The sequence below is a fragment of the Schistocerca gregaria genome, chromosome X, assembly GCF_023897955.1.
Source record: "Schistocerca gregaria isolate iqSchGreg1 chromosome X, iqSchGreg1.2, whole genome shotgun sequence".
Classification (NCBI taxonomy): Eukaryota; Metazoa; Arthropoda; class Insecta; order Orthoptera; family Acrididae; genus Schistocerca; species Schistocerca gregaria.
In genome coordinates, this window is record NC_064931.1 from 635,750,670 (window position 1) to 635,771,974 (window position 21,305).

General features: G+C 43.3%; 1 protein-coding gene across 1 annotated transcript in view; it reads right to left on the reverse strand.

Annotated features, from left to right (window-relative positions):
- LOC126299622 (plexin-B) overlaps positions 1-21,305 on the reverse strand; it is a 1,140,690-nt gene that overhangs the window by 408,290 nt on the left and 711,095 nt on the right. The window lies entirely within an intron of this gene.

Below are 21,305 nucleotides of genomic sequence, written 5' to 3' on the forward strand. Positions count from 1 at the left end.
CACTCACCAGCTCTCAATATTATTGAGCATTTGTGATCTTCTTTGGAGAGAAGGGTACAAGAACGTTATCGATCTCCATCATCGTTACCTGAATTTCCACTGCTTTGCCGGGAGAATTGTATAAGATTCGCTTGAAAACTGTACGGTAGCTGTATCTATCCATTCCGAGAAGAGTGGAAGCTGTTTAGAGAGCCAGTGAGTTTCCTACACCGTAGTAGGCAAGGTTATGTGTTTTTGTGTCTTCATATTTTTGTCCATTCCTGTATACCTGACGTGTGTTTCTATGTCATCTAGCAGAGACGAAATCAGAAACGATAAGTGTCGATAAACGAGTGTCAAGAAAGTCTGGAGCTGGTCACCCCCGCTATTAACAGTGCAGCGCTAGTTCCCGGCAGTTCTGTCAATGCACGGTAATTAGTCTCTTCCTTTGCCTACAATTTGATTTATATGGCTGGAACAATTTGACTGATGTAGCCGAACGTAATTGCGCATCGCTAATACCGTAGGCAGCAGGCAATGTGACGTAAATCTGTGAGGGCCACTTTCCTAAATGAGGACGTGCACAGCGTCCCGTACCAGATCGCATCAGCTGAATGGGTTACAATTTGCCAATAGAGTAACCGCAGCATGGGACAATCGGCGGGGCAAAACGTACCGTAGGGTGCACATTAAGAGAATTAATCACCGAGGCTTTAGTGCACGCACTAGCTGACAACTCTTCCCACCTTCGCGCCTGTTGCAGTTTTCAATTCGCGTTTAATTCTGACACAGATTAGTGATGGAATGATTTGGCAAGTTATGGAGAAGTGTACTCTAGGACCAAAACAGCTACTTACTGGCGACAGACAGTGATACCACAATCCAAGCAGTTAGAAGAAAAAAATGGAGCATGGAGAAAATGGTGGAAAACTAAAAATGACGAAGACCATAAAAGATATATAGAGGAAAAGAAGAAGTGCAAAGAAATAGTGGAAACAGGAAAGAAAAAGGCATGGGAAGAGTTTACAAAAAAAAAAAACTTGAAGAAGATGTGAAGAGCAATGAGAAAACGTTCTATAAAATGATGAAAAATAAAAGGAAGGCTTCTGAAGTACCAGTAAAGATGGAAACAGAGGACGGTACCATTGTTGAAGATCCAGGGAATATAAAAGATCTCTGGAAAGAACATTTTAAGAAGCTGTTAAACGCTGAGGAGCAGGTACATGAGGAAACAACAAATAGTGGAGAAATTGAGAGAAGTTGGGAAGCAGAATTAGGGCAAATTACACGGGAAGAAATGGAAAAAGCTGTGAAGAAGATAAATGGGGGGAAAGCCCCAGGACCTGATGAAGTATCAGTGGACATGATAAGAGCAGCAGGTCCAGTGGGAATGCAGTGGCTGTATAGAGTACTATCAAGCGTGTGGAGAAATAGTAAAATACCTGACGACTGGAGAATAGGAGACATTGTTCCCATCTTCAAGAAAGGCAATAAAAGACTTTGTAAAAACTACAGAGTAATAACCCTCATGAGGCATACAGCCAAGATTTTGAAAGAATTTTACTAAATCGAATAAGTGAAAAGATAGAAAAGGAGCTGAGTGAAGAACAGCATGGGTTTAGGAAAGGAAGGAGCACGCTCGACCTGATATTTTCTATCCGTCAACTGATGGAAAAAAGTTGGGAGTATAACAAAAGGGTGATAATGGTTTTTATAGACATAGAAAAGGCACATGACTCAGTTGACAGGGAAAGACTCTGGGAAGAATTGAAGAAGATAGATATAGAACATGGATACATTAATGTTATAAAGACAATGTACAGAGGCCACAATTGCAGAATTGGGGAACTCTGAATACTGCGAAATAAGACAAGGACTTAAGCAAGGAAGTATTCTATCTCCTGCGCTTTTTAATGTTGTGATGGAGGGAATGAATAGGGCAGTTAAAGATATACTAAAAGCAAAAGACAAAAAGATGATTTTTGCAAATGATATGGTAATATGGGGTGATGAAGAGGTAGATGTACAGTTACAGTTTGATGCATGGAAGGAAATAATGAAAAGGTATGGATTAAAAATAAATAAAGATAAGAGTGAAGTAATGGTATTTGGAAGAGAGAGAGGAATGAATGGAAATATTGCCTTGAATGGAGAACCCCTCAAAGTGGTAGACAGTTTCACTTATTTAGGGAGTGAAATACCTAGGGATGGAAGAATAACTAACGAAATTAATAGGAGGTTACAGAAGGGAGACAATTTCTACCAAACAAGAAAATATTTGATTTGGAATAATGAGGTTTCAGAAAGAGCAAACCTCCTTATGTATAAGAATTATTACATCCCTATTGTCACTTATGGTGGAGAAACATGGACAATGACAGAAAGGGACTGGAGCAGACTGCAAGCAGGGGAAATGAAATTTCTCAGAGCAGTTAAGGGAAAACAAGAATGGGCAAACTGGCTGACACTGACGGCGGCGGTGCACAAATGCTGCGCAGCTAGCGCCATTCGACGGCCAACACAGTGGTTCCTGGTGTGTCCGCTGTGCCGTGCGTGTGATCATTGCTTGTACAGCCCTCTCGCAGTGTCCGGAGCAAGTATGGTGGGTCTGACACACCGGTGTCAATGTGTTCTTTTTTCCATTTCCAGGAGTGTAGATAGACTGGCGACAGACAATAAGCAACTGCCTTTTGAAGCGTAAGTCGCATTGATGTACAGGTAATTCAGAATATCACGGTGAATACTCTTCACGTAAGGTAATTATAGATGAATCCTCCCTTCTGGTCGTCGTTAGTTTCACCGAAATGAAATAATGGTTGCGTTTATTACAAATGATCTATGCGTTTTGTAAAACGAGGTTCAAAAAGAAATGAGGCGGGCGGTGTAAGAGTAAACCACTGAAAATGTCGTAATGTCACTGTCTGCGAAAGATGGTGTGGTCCCTATCAGAGTGCTAACACCCGAAACTGGAAGCTAGAGAGATATCGGTGCACACCCGTATGACGGCAGTATGAGCACGCGGGCACGTGGATCGTCCACAGCACTCAGTCCGCCTAAAAGAGGTAAAAGAAGAGCAAAGAGGCATGGTGTGTTTGCTGACAGCGGAAGGAGTGTGGGGAACGAGAATTCATCCAAGATTGGCAGAGAGAGAGCACTACGTGTCCGTTGCAAGGGTCAAGGGGTGGTAGAAGCGATTCAGTGAAGGACGTATTTCTCTACCCAATGATTCAAGGTCTGAAACACAGATGGGAGGTCGTCGGTCTACCTCAATGCAGTCACGACCTTTTTCCCACGATTATGCCATTTTTGGTGCGCTAAAGATAGATGAAGCATTGATGCAACTCATCAACAAAATCTACGAAACTGGAGAACAGCCTGAGGAGTTTTTGGACGTCACAATGGTTGCTCTTGAGAGGAAACAACAAACCAAGCAGTGTAGCCTGATCTCTCGCGAGGCGAAAATCATTGGAAGAATACTCACCACGCGGCTGGAACACAAGACTGAAGAAGTAGTGGGAGAGGACTATTTGGATTTAGGAGAGGAAAAGGAATGAGGGACGCCATCGGCATGGTGTGCATTTTTTCGGAGACAGTTTGCACTGTTAATGAAAAATTTTGCATTTGTTTTATAGACCGGCAGAAGGCCTTCGACATGCAGCTGGACTAAATTTATGAGTATCCTTAAGGAGATTCAACTGGAGAGACCGGAGACTAATTCTCAATTTGTATCTGGGAAGAGAATAAAGGTGTGACTGAACTAGAGAGAAACAAACAGCGTGGAAAAAGGAGCAGGTGTCAGAAAAGGACCTTGTATATCGCCGAGTCTCTTAAACCTGCATGGACAATGGCTGGCGAGAGATGGTTTGAAAGGGTGCGGAAACTTCATGATGGGAGGACGACTCATCAGCACCATCAAGTGTGCAGATGACCTGACAGTGCTCGCCAAAAATCAAAGACAAATGCAACACATGATGAACCGGTTGGTGGAAAGTCGATGGAAATATGGCATGGTAATCAACATAAAGAAATCAAAAGTGATGCGGGTATCAGACCGGGAGAAAGCTTTGAGGGTACAAAATGGTTCAAATGGCTCTGAGCACTATGGGACTTAACATCTGAGGTCATCAGTCCCCTAGAACTTAGAACTAAGTTTAAACCTAGCTAACCTAAGGACATCACACATATCCATGCCCGAGGAAGGATTCGAACCTGCGACTGTAGCAGTTGTGCGGTTCCGGACTGAAGCGCCTAGAACCCCTCGGCCACCATGGCCGGCCAACATCTGGATGACATGAAAGACGGAAGGCGATATGGTAGACTCAAGGAAGAAGCTGAAATAGTGAACACTGGCGTCAAAAATTCTCCGTGCGAAGACACGTACCTGTCACTAGACAAAATGCTACATAATAATAATAACAAAATCTCTGAGAGGCAAATTATTGTCTTTGGACAAGGACGTCATACAGTACGTTCGGAACTGGTTCGAAATGCAGCCCAAGGAATTTTGTGAGACGGCCATTCACCATCTTGCGTAGCAATGGAACAAGTGCCTGGGCAATGATTTTGAAATAAAGGTACACGTTTATGGTTACAGTCTCCAGTTCGTTTCTTTCTGAACAGAGCTTATAGTTCATGTACCACTTTTGCGCTAGTAACATTGCATGGATTCTAGGGAATGTGCAAAAACAAGACAGAAATACGAGAGGTCGTGTTTCACGCCCTTCCGTAAACAAGGGATGCCACGAGAAAAATAATAATTTTTAAAAACATAAATCGACTGACAATTTAATGGAGTATGTTGCTGTCACAGAAGTAGCAAATGTAACCATCTGGCGCCATCTGTACTCAGCAGGCAACTGCGTGTTTTGGTGTGGGACAGAAGCTGCTACTGTGAAGTGAGGTGTAACAGCTTTGACTGTTGGCGCTGAGGCGCTACTTACAGGCCGAAGTGCGGTGGAGGACTAATTTAGGTGTCTTCATTTTAAACTATGACTAAATTTGTGATTTTTCATATATTTGTGGAACCGAGTCGAGTGGCGCAGTGATCAAGGCACTGGGATCCTGCAGGAACAGGGTCCGAATTCCTGAGCAGTCATCGATATCTTGGGTTTTCGTGATTTTCCTACACCCATTAAGGGGAATGCAGAGATGGTTAATTCGAAAAGAACGCGTTGAGTTTTTCCTCATCCTTTTCCTTCCCTACGTCGCATTAGTTTCTAATGAACTTTTGTGTTTTTAAACCCTGACTACAAGAACAAGCAGAGTTTCCATACCAAATATGCCGTCTATATTCATATTTTCTGTCATTACTGGATGTCTGTCTAAGTTATTAAATTTTGGCCATAGCGATGTTTGATTTATATAAGAATAAATAGTAGTTTCTTTTCTTTCTGTTAATGTTGAGTGATTTAGGTTATTATAGCCATCATTTGACACAATTTAATTTACTCCGACAACGTGAGAAGCCGATGCCTGCAGTCCTCTTACTATTACTGTTTACTCTCACTCTACATTATCGCTGGGATAGCTTCATCAAGAAGATGACCTATTTCAACCCTGAATCGTCCGAGAGCTGATACACCGTCTGTAGCACTGTCGCCGATGTGACATTAACTTCTGAAAATAGCAAAAAGTGAAATAAAAATAACAAGATGGAAGAATTCCATTGTACACAAACTTGGACTTGCTTATTCATCGTTCAGCAGCCTACTTTGGCTTGTAGTGTATCGTCTTCAGGCTCCATAAGAAACACTCAGTTCAGCATCATACAAAACCTATCTTTACAATATAACCACTTGATAGTATACAACATCTGACAAAATTCAACAGTAAAATGTTACATGTAATTACCATTATAGCACAGAATACTCATGAAGTCGTAAGCTATGAGAACGTACTCATGAAGCTATAAGTTATCAAAACGTTGCATCAGTGATAATGATAACATTACGTAGGAGGTAGATTACGTAACTAATGAGGTGTTACTGAACAGGACTGTTGAGGAAAGAAATTTGTGGCGTACCTTGTCTAAAAGGAAGGAACGTTTGATTGGATACATTCTGAGATATCAGGCCAATTTAGTATTGCAGGGAAGTATGGGCGTAAAAAGTGCAAAGGGAGACCATGAGACGTGTACAATAAGCTGGTTCAAACATACACTCCTGGAAATGGAAAAAAGAACACATTGACACCGGTGTGTCAGACCCACCATACTTACTCCGGACACTGCGAGAGGGCTGTACAAGCAATGATCACACGCACGGCACAGTGGACACACCAGGAACCGCGGTGTTGGCCGTCGAATGGCGCTAGCTGCGCAGTATTTGTGCACCGCCGCCGTCAGTGTCAGCCAGTTTGCCGTGGCATACGGAGCTCCTTCGCAGTCTTTAACACTGGTAGCATACCGCGACAGCGTGGACGTGAACCGTATGTGCAGTTGACAGACTTTGAGCGAAGGCGTATAGTGGGCATGCGGGAGGCCGGGTGGACGTACCGCCGAATTGCTCAACACGTGGGGCGTGAGGTCTCCACAGTACATCGATGTTGTCGCCAGTGGTCGGCGGAAGGTGCACGTGCCCGTCGACCTGGGACCGGACCGCAGCGACGCACGGATGCACGCCAAGACCGTAGGATCCTACGCATGGCCGTAGGGGACCGCACCGCCACTTCCCAGCAAATTAGGGACACTGTTGCTCCTGGGGTATCGGCGAGGACCATTCGCAACCGTCTCCATGAAGCTGGGCTACGGTCCCGCACGCCGTTAGGCCGTCTTCCGCTCACGCCCAAACATCGTGCAGCCCGCCTCCAGTGGTGTCGCGACAGGCGTGAATGGAGGGACGAATGGAGACGTGTCGTCTTCAGCGATGAGAGTCGCTTCTGCTTTGGTGCCAATGATGGTCGTATGCGTGTTTGGCGCCGTGCAGGTGAGCGCCACAATCAGGACTCCATACGACCGAGGCACACAGGGCCAACACCCGGCATCATGGTGTGGGGAGCGATCTCCTACACTGGCCGTACACCTCTGGTGATCGTCGAGGGGACACTGAATAGTGCACGGTACATCCAAACCGTCATCGAACCCATCGTTCTACCATTCCTAGACTGGCAAGGGAACTTGCTGTTCCAACAGGACAATGCACGTCCGCATGTATCCCGTGCCACCCAACGTGCTCTACCTTGGCCAGCAAGATCTCCGGATCTGTCCCCCATTGAGCATGTTTGGGACTGGATGAAGCGTCGTCTCACGCGGTCTGCACGTTCAGCACGAACGCTGGTCCAACTGAGGCGCCAGGTGGAAATGGCATGGCAAGCCGTTCCACAGGACTACATCCAGCATCTCTACGATCGTCTCCATGGGAGAATAGCAGCCTGCATTGCTGCGAAAGGTGTATATACACTGTACTAGTGCCGACATTGTGCATGCTCTGTTGGCTGTGTCTATGTGCCTGTGGTTCTGTCAGTGTGATCATGTGATGTATCTGACCCCAGGAATGTGTCAATAAATTTTCCCCTTCCTGGGACAATGAATTCACGGTGTTCTTATTTCAATTTCCAGGAGTGTATGTGGGTTGCAATAGTTATTCGGAGATGAAGAAGCTTGTACAGAGTAGGGTAGAGTGGAGAGCTGCATCAAACCAGTCTTCGGACTAAAGACAACAACAACAACAACAACAACAACGACGACGACGACGAAATCAACATGTAGACGTCATTCCTATTCTGCCTGCACTACCCATCCAAGATAATTATTGCACTTCGCCTCCCGTGGTCATTACGGAAGCACGCGGTGGCGATACAGTAAACAAAAACCACATCCATATTTTTGACTCTCGTATACGCTGTCGAAGTCTGAATAGATACACGAACAAGTTATCTAGCCGTTAGAACAGCTGAGCACACTCTGACGGGCTTCAAGCGCACAGGGAAGTACACGAAGCATCCGTACTTGGCTCTGTCCACTATGGGACTTAACATCTATGGTCATCAGTCCCCTAGAACTTAGAACTACTTAAACCTAACTAACCTAAGGACATCACACAACACCCAGTAATCACGATGCAGAGAAAATCCCTGACCTCGCCGGGAATCGAACCCGGGAACGCGGGCGCGGGAAGCAGCGTCCGTACTCCCAGGTGCATTAGTATTATGGTCGACTAACAGCCACGAAAATTTGCAGTTGACTTTTTGCAAATTTTGAACACCAGGAAGTGGACATATTATATGAATAGGTTCTGTATGATGCTCAGCTGGTAATATTTTATATAGCCTGAATATGGTTTAATATGGGTTGAAATCGGTTGATAATTAACATCGAAACAACTGCTGCTGTTGTATGTACAAGAAAATTCTTCAACTATGTTGCAGCTATCAAAATTAGCTTGCAAGAAAATATTAAAAAGAACATGAAATTATTTGTTCTTATATAACAAAAGGATGCTACAATTTTGTAACATTTAATAACTGTAGCGAGAAAAAATTCTCAGGAAGTCTGTTTACCGCCAAGGTGGCTTTGCGCCCGATTAACGATTTTTCTGGGAATGGTAGGTAAAATCCTGGTGGTGTGGGTGGCTGGAGGGGGAACGGCAGTCGAGCGGTGGCGCTGCATTGCTTCGTCTATCAGGCGGGCCCATTTTATCTGTCTACATTTTATTGTTGTTCCCTTCCTTCCGAGTACATGGACACACACACGAAAGCACGCACACACACACACTCACACACTCACTCACACACACACACACACACAGATCGGAATATACACCCGGAAGCTTTTGGTCAGGCAGCGCGCTCCTGCGAGGGCGAATCACACATTCCAAACAGCCAGCGCGAAATAAGGCTGCCAGAATGAATGCGCCACCCGGATTGCCGTTCCGGATTAAAGTTTGACCATTGAGCGCAGAACTAATTAACTTTTGCGGGCTCGCCCGTATCCGAGAGGCGAGGCGTTAAAACGGCGCCCGTTAGGCGTCGCGTCGCATTCCGACCCGGCCGAATATTTTCCGAACGCTGTTATTAATTCCAGGATACCGCCGATGAGCTGGCGGCACCCCGGCGCAGTCGCAGGAGCGCCCGAGACGATGAAGCAGTGCGCCGCCGGAATCACCGTAAGCTGCAAAACGAGCGATTTGCTACTCTGCTGATACCCGGACTGAACTACACCATAACGGTCATGCTTACAACGTATGTTATTTCGAAATGCCTCTGAGTCATGTTTTCGAATACTGCACGAGCAGAGCGTTTCCCATCCATCTGAGTATGAAGATAATACGTTCTTGAATCTGAATCGGAGAAGCACCTTAATTCTGAGTGCTCCGCAGCAACACTCTAAAAGCAAATCTAAGTTAACGAACTAAGTAAACCTTAGAATACAAAAGAAAAATTTACATCGTCATCATTCGATTTGGAAACTCTAACAAGAGAGGCGCTTTCAAACTAAATTGTGGCAAACATTGTACACTACTGGCCATTAAAATTGCGACACCACGAAAATGACGTGCTACAGACGTGAAATTTAACCGACAGAAAGAAGATGCTGTGATATGCAAATGATTAGCTTTTCAGAGCATTAACATAAGGTTGGCGCCGGTGGCGACACCTACAACGTGCTAACATGAGGAAAGTTTCCAACCGATTTCTCATATACAAACAGCAGCTGACCGGCGTTGCCTGGTGAAACGTTGTTGTGATGCCTCGTGTAAGGAGGAGGAATGCGTACCATCACGTTTCCGACTTTGATAAAGGTCGGATTGTAGCCTATCGCCATTGAGGTTTATCGTATCGCGACATTGCTGCTCGCGTTGGTCGAGATCCAATAACTGTTAGCAGAATATGGAATCGGTGGGTGCAGGAGGGTAATACGGAACGCCGTGCTGGATCCCAACGGCCTCGTATCACTAGCAGTCGAGATGACAGGCATCTTATCTGCATGGTTGTAACGGATCGTGCAGCCACGTCTCGATCCCTGAGTCAACAGATAGGGACGTTTGAAAGACGACAACCATCTGCACGAACAGTTCGACGACGTTTGCAGCAGCATGGACTATTAGCTCGGAGACCATGGCTGCGGTTACCCTTGACTCTGCATCACAGACAGTTCTAGTACAATATATTTGTCCAATGAATTCCCGTTTATCATCAGCATTTCTTCTTGGTGTAGCAATTTTAATGGCCATTAGAGAATTTTGTGAAATCTGAAGTGTCACTTGTGAGTGTGGTTCATTTAGAACAAGTAATCTGTTTCTGTATTAATGTACGCTTCAGATGAGCATGCAGACAAGGATAGATACCACGAAAATAGCTATTCTGGCTATACACCGTGTCCCACGAGGATTGATCAGTATTCAGAGATATGGCAGGTAAGATAATTCGAAGCAAACAAAAGTCTAGCAAACATGGGCTCTATATTGCATACCTTAAAAGCTCTGAACACTTCTTCATCTTGGATACTGCGAAACAAATCTCTTGTACTGCAAGCTCTTTCCTTATTAGAGGAGGAGTTAGTATAGATGAAAAAAAGAAAAAAGAATTCTAGTGAGTATGGGCTCTAAAATGCTTACCTTAAGACCTACGAGCACTTTTACATCTAGATCTACATGAACATGATTACTTTACAGTTCACTATTAAGTGTCTGGCAGAAGTTTCATCGAACGACCTTCGAGCTATTTCTTTACCGTTCCACTCTCGGACGGCGCCCAGGAGAAACGAGCTCTTAAATCTGTCTGTGCGAGCTCTGATTTGTCTTATTTTATTATAATGATCATTTCTGCCTATGTAGACAGGCGCCAGCAAAATATTTTCGCAATCGGCGGAGAAAGTTGGTGACTGAAGTTTCACGAGAGGATCCTGCCCCAACGGAAAACGCCTTTGTTTAAATGATTACCACTCCAGTTGAAGTATCATGTCCGTGGCACTCTCTCCCTTGCTTCGGGGTAATACAAAACTAAGCTACCTGTCTCTGAATTATTCGGTGTCCTCCATCAGCCTCATCTGATGCGGATCCCACACCGCACAGCAATACTCCATAAGAGAGCGGCCATGCGTGGTGTCAGCAGTTGCCAGTTGCAGTCCTCGGTTTGCTTTCCTTGTGATTCGTAAGTATATATCTGAAACTACAGCCTTTATATTTGTGTGATTTAGCCTGTAACCGAAATGTTCAGTAGAAGAGATGGGTTTCACAGTAGCGAAGATAATCAAGTACTCGGAGCTCTTAAAGGATGTATCAGATCACGTGTTTGCTAGTTTTTGAATGATAGTTCTTGTCATATCCCTGAGTATCGGTCATCCCTCCAGGGCCGTCCTGTATAATAATACGAGAGATGCCCAGGAAGTAAGGTCCGATCGGTTACGAAATGGAAACCACAGTGAAAATAAAAAAAAATTTATTCGCAACAGTTAGCCACACCTACACCTTCCAGCTACCTCTCTAAATGGTCGCCGCTCCGACTTAGACATTTGTCGGGGCGTTGAACAATCTTTTTAGTACCCTCGTCACAGAAAGCAGGCGCCTGTGCGTTCTGTCAATGCTCTACGTTGGCCAGCCTTTCATTGTTTGTGTCAAAATGTTGTCTTCGTAGCCAGGGGGGTTCATGTGAGCATCGGAGGGAGCCAATTTAGGGGTGTATTGTGCATGATCAAACAATTCCCATCGGAAACGCTGCAGCAGATTCTTCATTGCCCCTGCAGAATGCGGCTGAAAACTGCCTTGAAGAAAGAAACGCATGACATTTATGTTATGTGGGCTGCATTGCTCCAGGCGAACTCTCTCACCAGGCTCCTATACTTGGCGGGAGACACTGTTGTTGTAGGCATCTCTACGCGCTCACTATGTCTTCAGAACTGAAAAGAGCGACGTGACGCCATCGATGGGCACACTAGAGACACTGCGCAACACATATGTACAGCGCTTCATTGAATTGCCACAGTGGATTCCATTTCGCGCCAAATCGAACTTTACTTTCCGAATACGCCCTCGTATGAAGCAGATCCTGAAGGGAAAAAGTTTATACGCTGAAAAGAATAGCTGTTTGCAGAATAGGTGGACTTGAATATCATAATTCAATGCGAGATATTACGAAGAAAGTCGCTTGAGACACCTGTTCCAAGACTGCCTGACTATTGTTCGTCAGCCTCTGACCGTTCCAGACCCCAACGTCCAACATCATCAACTCTTGTGGCTTCGGCTCTTGAGCAAGAATGTGCTGCCATTCCCCAACAGCCCTCATTGCACGTGGCCGAAGCAGAGTTCTAGTCATCATAAAGGCTAAGGGTGGACACAGCCCACATTAATCTTCTGTTATATGTTCTGAATGCATTTGACAGATAGTGTGCTAAGTTTTAGAGGTATATATAAACAATTAAACTCGAAAAGAGACGTGTTTCTTATACAATATTGGCTAAATTTTGTTAGATGCAAACGGTAACCGTTGTGTTCCAGAACATGGCGACATAACAAGCTATTGACTCATACCATTCGTGCACTGCTATTGTGGTTTGTTATTAAAACAAGTTAGGCTATAGAAAGTGTCGCTACTCTGCTGTATCCGACAGCTCGTTTTCCGCCTCTCTGACCGTTGTATCAGGTCCTGTATGTCTTTGTTGGCAGTGGTATGTGTCCTATGTCGTGACTGCCTCCAACGCTATGTAGTAGTCACATCTGTCTGTACAATGTGTCGAAGAAACCAGCTACCTTCACGAAGGCTATTGTTTACCTTAACCACAGGGGATGAATGCCGGGATGGTTCCTAGAGACAGCCGCTATTACTTTGCTTTACCCACTTTGTTCTAAAACAGCTTGTTCTCCATCCCTAATGACCTCGACGTCGACGGTGAATGTGTAGAACCTCACCTCTGTGGCGCACACGGGTAATCGTGCTAAAATCGAAACAGCCACTAAGGCAAATGAATGGGAAAAACGATGAAAGATTCGCTTTATAATGTGTTCTTTCTTGGTACAGGTTGTTTGAAAACATACGCTATGCTCCTGTATGATCATGGTGACGTGCAATGCTACAACTACTGAAATAATTTAAGATTTATACTTATTTCGGTATTTCAAACAGTTCTATTGACTTTACTGCGATGGAATTCTTTCTGTATCTACCATTTTACGTTACGTCTGCTTCAAAAGACGCACTCCTTTGAACCTCTTTTAAGTGTGGCATAAGTGAGTCGAACTCCGAGGTGACCAGTGAGAGCCATGCTAATGCGGGAAACGACGCACCCATACTGGCGCGTTTTCGTTTACGCATTATCTTGCGCTGTCTGCGGAATACACTGCAGCGGCACCGAGCCAACTAGCGCGGTATATCGAGTTTTTTTTGTAAGGAAAAGAGAAGAAGACGCAAAAATTCAGCATGGCACACAGAGATGAAATATATTTGCAAATGAGAAATTAAACCGCGCGACTGATTCAGAGGAATTGCGAAAGACCTGATTCTCTGCCAAACGGTCTTCTCGTAATAATGCAGACGGAGAAAGAGCCCGCAATCCCTATTAGAATAAAAGGATATTTCACTCCGTGTTTCTTCGCTCGCTTCTGGCTTTTAAAGCAAAGAAGTCTTAAATACGAAAGTTGATTCTTCGTGGCTGAAAAATTAATTTTTACGCGTTACGTATATATGGGCGTTCTCTTTCTTGTGATAACGTATTCTGAGGGTGGCTACAGCACTAACTTTTACGCAGCGCGGAAGTCCGGACGAAGCAGCTGGAACGAATGACCATGCTGCTGCCGGTAATGGCTATACCCATAAACGCTTTGGACAGTAATTTTTAATACATTGAAAAACGTGACAAAATTTGCCTTGCACTACACGATCTCTTTTATAGACTAATATCGCTCTCATAAGTCTATGAATAATCGCCGTATAAGTAGAGGTGCAGTCGGAGAGTGCGGGCTTGGCTACAGTGTGCAGGGACACCTGATGGCATTACTCAGATAACATTATTCATTAACGAACGGTATGCTCAGCTTTATTATACCTTTATGGATATGAGAGCCAACAAGCTGTCGTTATTTTTAGGGGCTACGCTCGCACATAAATCCCTCATTACATTTTCAGAAAAAGGCATGCTGTATAAAAGACTGCAATCGCAGTTTTCCTGTGGTAAGTTTCATTGCGCAGGGTATCTTGAAACACGAGTAACAATATTTAACGAAGTTAGATTCTCTAGTTATTAATATTTAAGCTTTAAGAATAACAGCTAGACAAAAAACGTATGATTTCATATCTGAGTCAGTATTTCAATTTTTTGTTTCTGTTTTTAATCCCAAGGACATAAAAAAGTTTGCGGAAAAATTTAAAATTTTAGACTAAGACCAAGGCAATACATGTAGTCCATAGTCTTGTTTGCACAGATTTGGAAACAAGATGAGGAAAACTTTAATACTGTAGATAGGAGGTATTCTGAGTAAAAATTCTCAAGTATGTAAACAATAACTGTAAAAAGTCTGCTAAAATCCAAAATCGACGATCTCAAGGAAACTACAAGTTTTCTTACTGAACGCACCTACACAGCTCCAGGCTGTGTTGGCTTCGGTTACACAGCTTCAGGCTGCAGTGGATGGGCATCATTGTTGTGTGCCAGCCATGGGCTTCCAATGTACATCCAGCATGACCCACGAGTCCGCCAATCGGTCCGCACCGGTGTTCACTCCAGTTACTGTTCGTGTTGAGGTTCACCCCTCATCCGTGGTCGAGTAATAGATCGCCGAGGGGCGTGGCAGGCAGCGAAAGACTTCCCCTCCGGTTAGTCTGACAAACGGGTTCAAAAATGGTTCAAATGGCTCTAAGCACTATGGGACTTAACATCTGAGGCCATCAGTCCCCCAGATTTAGAACTACTTAAACCTAACTAACTTAAGGACATTACACACATCCAAGCCTGAGGCAGGATTCGAACTTGCGACCGCCTCAACAGCGCGCTTCCGGACTGAAGCGCCTAGAACCGCTCGGCCACAACGGCCGAGCAAACGGGTTCCAGTTGCTGTCTGTGGCTGACACTGTCCCTCAGCCAGATGCAGTCGCTTGTCCTGTATCATAGAAAACCTCTCAGCCTACAAAATTCGCGTTATGGAACCCATTAGGGACATGGCTGCTAAAGAAGGTTCAAAATGGTTCAAATGGCTCTGAACACTATGGGACTTAACATCTATGGTTATCAGTCCCCTAGAACTTAGAACTACTTAAACCTAACTAACCTAAGGACATCACACAACACCCAGAGGCAGAGAAAATCCCTGACCCCGCCGGGAATCGAACCCGCGAACCCGGGCGTGGGAAGCGGGAGCTAAAGAAGGAAAGAAGATCAGTGTGCACTCCGTGTGCATACCGGATGGAATAGATCGAGACGTGCAACTGGTCCTCCCGGACGCCATGAAAGCACAGGGTGCAGGCAACGTGCAGGGGGTGGCTCACATCGGTTTCGAGTGGCTATTAGAAAGGATACGCCAAATATAGTTGGCAGTGGCGTGTTTGTTGCTGTTCGAAGTAGTTCATCTTGTACTGAAATTGAATCAGATAGTTCCTGTGAGTTAGTATGGTAGAGATCATTCTTGGCAACCGGGATAAAATAATAACTGGATTCTTTTAGGGACCTCCCAACTCAGACGACACAATTGCTGAAAGGTTCAATGAAAACTTGAGTCTAATTACAAACACCTACCCGACTCATACAGCTATAGTTGGTAGGGACTTACAGTTACATTCGGTATGTTGGTGCAAATACATGTTTAAATCCGGAGGTACGCATAAAACGTCATCCGAAATTGTGTTAGGCGCTTTCTTTCAGAATTATTTCGAGCAATTAATTCATAAGCCCACTCGAATAATAAATTGTTGTGAAAACACACTTGACCTCTTCGCAACAAATAATCCTGAGCTAATACCGAACATCAAAATGGACACAGGGATTATTGAACACAGGGTTGTCGTAGCGAGACTGAATACCGTAACTCTCAAATCCTCCAAAAACAAACGAAAAATATACCTGCTCAAAAAAGCAGATAAAAATTCGCTTGTCGCCTACCTGAGAGACAATCTAAACTCTTTCCAAATTAACAATGTAAGAGCAGAACAGATGCGGCTTTAATACAACGAAATATTATCGACAGCAATAGAGAGATTAATACCAAATAAATTATCAAACAACGCAGCTAATTTCCCTCGGTATACAAAACAGGTCAGAACATTCTCGCACAGACAACGAAAAGAGCATGCCAAATTTAAAAGAAACGCAAATTCGCGAAGATTAGTGATTATTTACAGAAGCTCGAAATTTAGCACGGACTTCAATGCAAGACGCTAACAATAGTTTTCATAACGAAACTTTGTCTCGTATTCTGGCAGAAAATCCAAAGAGATTTTGGTCGTATGTAAAATTTGTTAGCGGCAAGACACAATCAATGTCTTCTCTGCGCGATGGCCTGACAATATTAATAACTTAGAAGCAGATATTCTCGGAGTAGTGAAGCAACTTAAATAACTTAATAAAAGCAAGTCTTCTGGTCCAGGCTGTTTACCTATTAGGTTTCTTCCAGAGTATGCTGATACAATAGCTCCATACTTAACCGTCTTGCACAACAGTTCGCTAAACAAAAGACCCAAAGACTGGAAAGTTGCACAGGTCACACCAATATTCAAGAAAGGCAGCAGGAATAATCCAGTAAACTACAGGCTCATATGATTAACGTCGATATGCAGCAGCACTATGGAACATACACTGTGTTCGAACATAATGAATTACCTCGAACAGAACGGTCTATTGACACACAGTCAACATGGATTTAGAAAACAACGTTCTTCTGAAACACAACTGACTCTTCACTCACACGAAGTATTGCATGCTACTGACAAGGGGTTTCAAATTGATTCCTTATTTCTAGATTCCCAGAAGACTTTCGACACCGTACCTCACAGGTGGCTTGTAATCAAATTACGTGCTCGTGGAATATCGTCTCAGTTATGTCACTGGATTCGTGTTTTGTTGTCAGAGAGGTCACAGTTCGTAGTAATTGACGGAAAGTCATCGAGTAAAACAGAAGTGATTTCTGGCGTTACCCAAGGTAGTGTTACAGGCGCTCTGTTGTTTCGTATGTATATAAACGATTTAGGAGAAAATCTAAGCAGCAGTCTTAGGTTGTTTGCATGACACTGTCGTTTACCGCCTGGTTATCAGAAGATCAGGACAAACTGCAAAACGATTTAGGAAAGATATCGGTATGGGGAGAAAATTATCTATTGACCCTAAATAATGGAAAATGAGGTCATCCACAAGAGTGTTAAAAGGGATGCGCTAAACTTCGGTTACACGATAAGTCAATCAAATCTAAAAGTCTTAAAATCAACTAAATACCTAGTAATTACGATTACGATTTGGAAATAAAATGTAAAAAATGCTGTGGGGAAGACAAACCAAAGACTGTGCTTCATTGGCAGAACACCTAGAAGATGCAGCAGATCTCTAAAGAGACTGCCTACACTGCGTTTGTCCATCCTCCTTTGGGGTAATGCTGCGCGGTGTGGGATCCTTACCAGACGCGTTTAACGGAGTGCATCGGGAAAATTCAGAGAAGCAGCACGTTTTGTACTATCGAGAAATAGGAGAGAATGTCACGGACATGATACAGTATTTGAGGTGGACATCATTAAAAGGCGTTTTTCGTTGCGGCAGGATCTTCTCACGAAATTTGAATCATCAACTCTCTCCTCCGAATTCGAAAATATTTTGTTGACGCCGACCTACATAGGTAGCAACGAATCATTACAATAAAATAAGGGAAGTCAGAGCTCGCTCGGAAAGATATACGTGTTTGTTTTTTCCGCGCGCTTTTCGAGAGTGGAATAATAGAGAATTATTGTGAAGGTGGTTCGTTGAACCCTCTTCCAGGCACTTAAGTGTGATCTGCAGGCTCTCCATGTCAGACGTAGCTGAATATGTTCATTCAGGACCCTATTTACGGAAGTCTGCGGTTGTTTGGAATACGAGACAAATTACAACACTTATCTGTGTAAGGAGGATTGTTGATTAATATTCACGACTTGTTCCGCGACTGTGGTTCAGTGGTTTACATCACAGTTTTTGTTTTCATATGGATCCAGTAGCATAATGTGGCAACGATCTTGGCGCACAGGTAACAGCGGTTCCCTTCAGATCACCGAAATTAATCGCTGTCGGGCTTGGGTAGCTCTTGGACAGGTGACCATCCAGGTCTGCCGAGTGCTGTTTGTAGGCGTGTTGCACTCAGCCCTTGTGAGACCAAATGAAGAGCTACTTGACTGTAGTAGCGATTCCAGTCGCGAAAGCTGACAACGGCCAGGCGAGCGGTGTGCTGACAACATGCCACTCCAAATCCGTATTCAGTGACATCTATCAGCTGAGGATGACACGACGGTCGGTCGGTTATGTTAGGTCTCCTGAGGCCTTATAGGGCTGAGTTTAGCTCTAGCTTAGTAGTATAATGTGTGTATATGACAATGACCTACAGTATGTGTTTTAGTGGAACAATTTGTAACTTTCTGATCGTTTACAATATAAGAGTTAGAGCCATTTCGTGAATAACCAGTGATAAATTGTTACTTTTGTAGCCAGATGGCTGGCTACAGCAAGAAAAATTCCTTTGTAAATCACTCTACCGAAATGTCGATAAGGATGATAACTCCTTGAAACTTGTCGTAGACATTAATAAAGAATGTGACGATCGCAGATAACGAGTTTACTTTGCACTGTATCTTTACGAAGCAAACATCGACTATGCGACACACAAAAATGGTTCGCTTATATGCTTTTTGCCCTGTGACGGCAACGACAGTGTTATTAAAAGTTCCATTTCGTAGTCTGATATCCTAGAGAAAGGGCTACCATCTCTAGTAACTTTGAGCTTCACGTTTAGCGGGTTTCTGATTCTTACAAAGATGATTTCTGGATTGTTAGTCTTCGGCTGATCTTATCAGAAAGGTACAAAAGACTATTTACACTTCGTTAACGAATGCTGTACAACTACGTTCGTTAGTAAATGCAGCTCGATATGTTAGTGACAATATGGCCTTCAAATAACGATGAACTTCACGGGAAGGACATAAATAATGATGAGTATCGGAATGTGTTACAAGCAATTGGTCCAATTTTTCTGCTCTTTAGCTTAATGCAAAATGGACTACAACAAACCACAGACCTCTGAGTTGAGTCCTTTTACCAGTACAGAAAAGTGTTAGGAGGCAGTGTGAATATGGTATAGAAACGGCTTACCTGCGAGTATTGATAGTTAAAGAAAGTAGTCAATATGATATATTCATTTGAATAACAGGTAATTCACTTTCTTGTGGTGCTTGTTTGTTATGTTTTCAGTATTACAAAAAATTAATAAATACTACAGTTTTAGACAGTAGAGTAACTTGATCAGCTGGTACGCTGTAACATTATAGATCACATTGATCAGCTGGTACGCTGTAACATTATAGATTACATTCCGACCCAGATATTCTAATACAATTTTTCCATGACTTCGTTAAATTATAGAATACGAGTGGAGTCCTTTCGTTTTGTTTACAATCTAAGCCATATACATATAGCAGTCTCTTACGTAGTTATTTGAAGAGTGGAAATGTGAAGCATTCTAAGTAGGAAATCTCACATTTGGGACAATAAAAAAACTTATGTCTTTTTGTAAATGCCTTAACTGTGCGCAAGCAACTGAGAAGGAATTCTGATACCACACGATTATACTGCTTATCTAATCACAAAAAAAATTCAATTTCGTAAATGAATAATTTAAGAACGTTCTAAGTATCACACTAGCGAACTGACTGGTTCTAAGTGTCAATAAGAAAGCTTTTGCTTTAAGTGGCATTAACAACGAGGAACTATGTTTTATTTGTGGCAATACAAGTACAAAAAGATAGGAATAATATTTTAACTAGAAAAAACTGCATTCAACAAAAACCACATTTCTCCTGGGTTTTAAATTTCTTAGAACAGAGTAACAAAATTATATTCTAGGAAAAAATCTATCAGTATTCACTTATGTTTCTTACACAGCTCTATTGTTGGGATCAGATGTTGCAAAATTTACTGAAAAACTGCATGTGCTGTTGAGGAAGAAATGGCAACAGCGTCAACTGGTCTTGCTGTCTTACAACTAATAAACATAGCTGATGTTTCAGATGAAGTATGACGTAGTATGCATCAGCCATGGCCTTTGCTCTTTTGGATATTGACATTTTTCCATTTTTCTTTTTTAGAGTAAGAATTTTTAGTGACTATTTAAGACGGGGAGTATGAGACACTCTGATCATACTGCGTTTAGAAATATTACTGGCCTAGACTGATAGCAACGGTTCAGCAGCAGCTTTAAAATCAGAGAAGTCAGCTGCATGCAATGGAATTACATCGAATGAGTCGTAGCTTTATCTGACTAAATGACCTTGTGTAAATCTTGCGAAAGAAAATTCTTACTTGCTTTTCTTCGCTTCTCTATAATTGCATAACCTCTATTGCAGCTCGAAAACCTACGCCCATTGGCCAAAAACCCGTGTGTTATCTCTTCAAACCATTCGAGGCTAAATGGAAGAGACCTTGAAGCATGGCACTTGGAATTCCAGAGGGTAACACTGCCTAGCATAAAGAGCATGCGCCTGAATGTTTGCAACATTTTCTCCATGATTTGGCACTGGAAACGAGTATAAGGACATGAAACAGAGTTCCGAGAACACAACAGCACTGAAAACACGTTTTGTGAAAAATAAATGCACCTTCAATGTTTGACATTTCAACTTTTCATTTGTTGTCTTAATCTGCAGCGTTTGACATTTAGAAAGGATAAGGGAATGTAAATCGCACTACGTCAAGTGGGAATCCTTCACTGCTACACTACAGAAATCCCTACTGGAGGCAAGGGCGCCCATACGATAGCTTGTAAATGAGGGTGGGAGGTGAGGGCTAGATCTGGGTTATGGAGTATTTTTAATATCTTGTAAAACTAATGGCGACTTCTAAGTAGCCATAAAAAGTTCAATTTCGGAAATTGTTAAAAACCTGCGTAATACCGACTTTTAAATTATTATCTTGAGAGAAAAACACCCGTGTGTACAATACGAGAGGCGTTCAGTAGTTAATGCCACACATTTTTATCGGCCAATTTCAGCCGAAAAAATACAGAATTTGTTGTGGGACATCGTGGAATATTCACGCTTTAGCCCCTACAGTTCCACTAAGGTCCAGTAGGTAGCGGGGCTATACGTAGCCTCGAGAATGGCGTCTGTGACGGAGGTGCGTCCCAAGCACAGAGCTGTCACTGAATTTCGTTTGGCGGAGAACCAGAGCAAAGCAGATATTC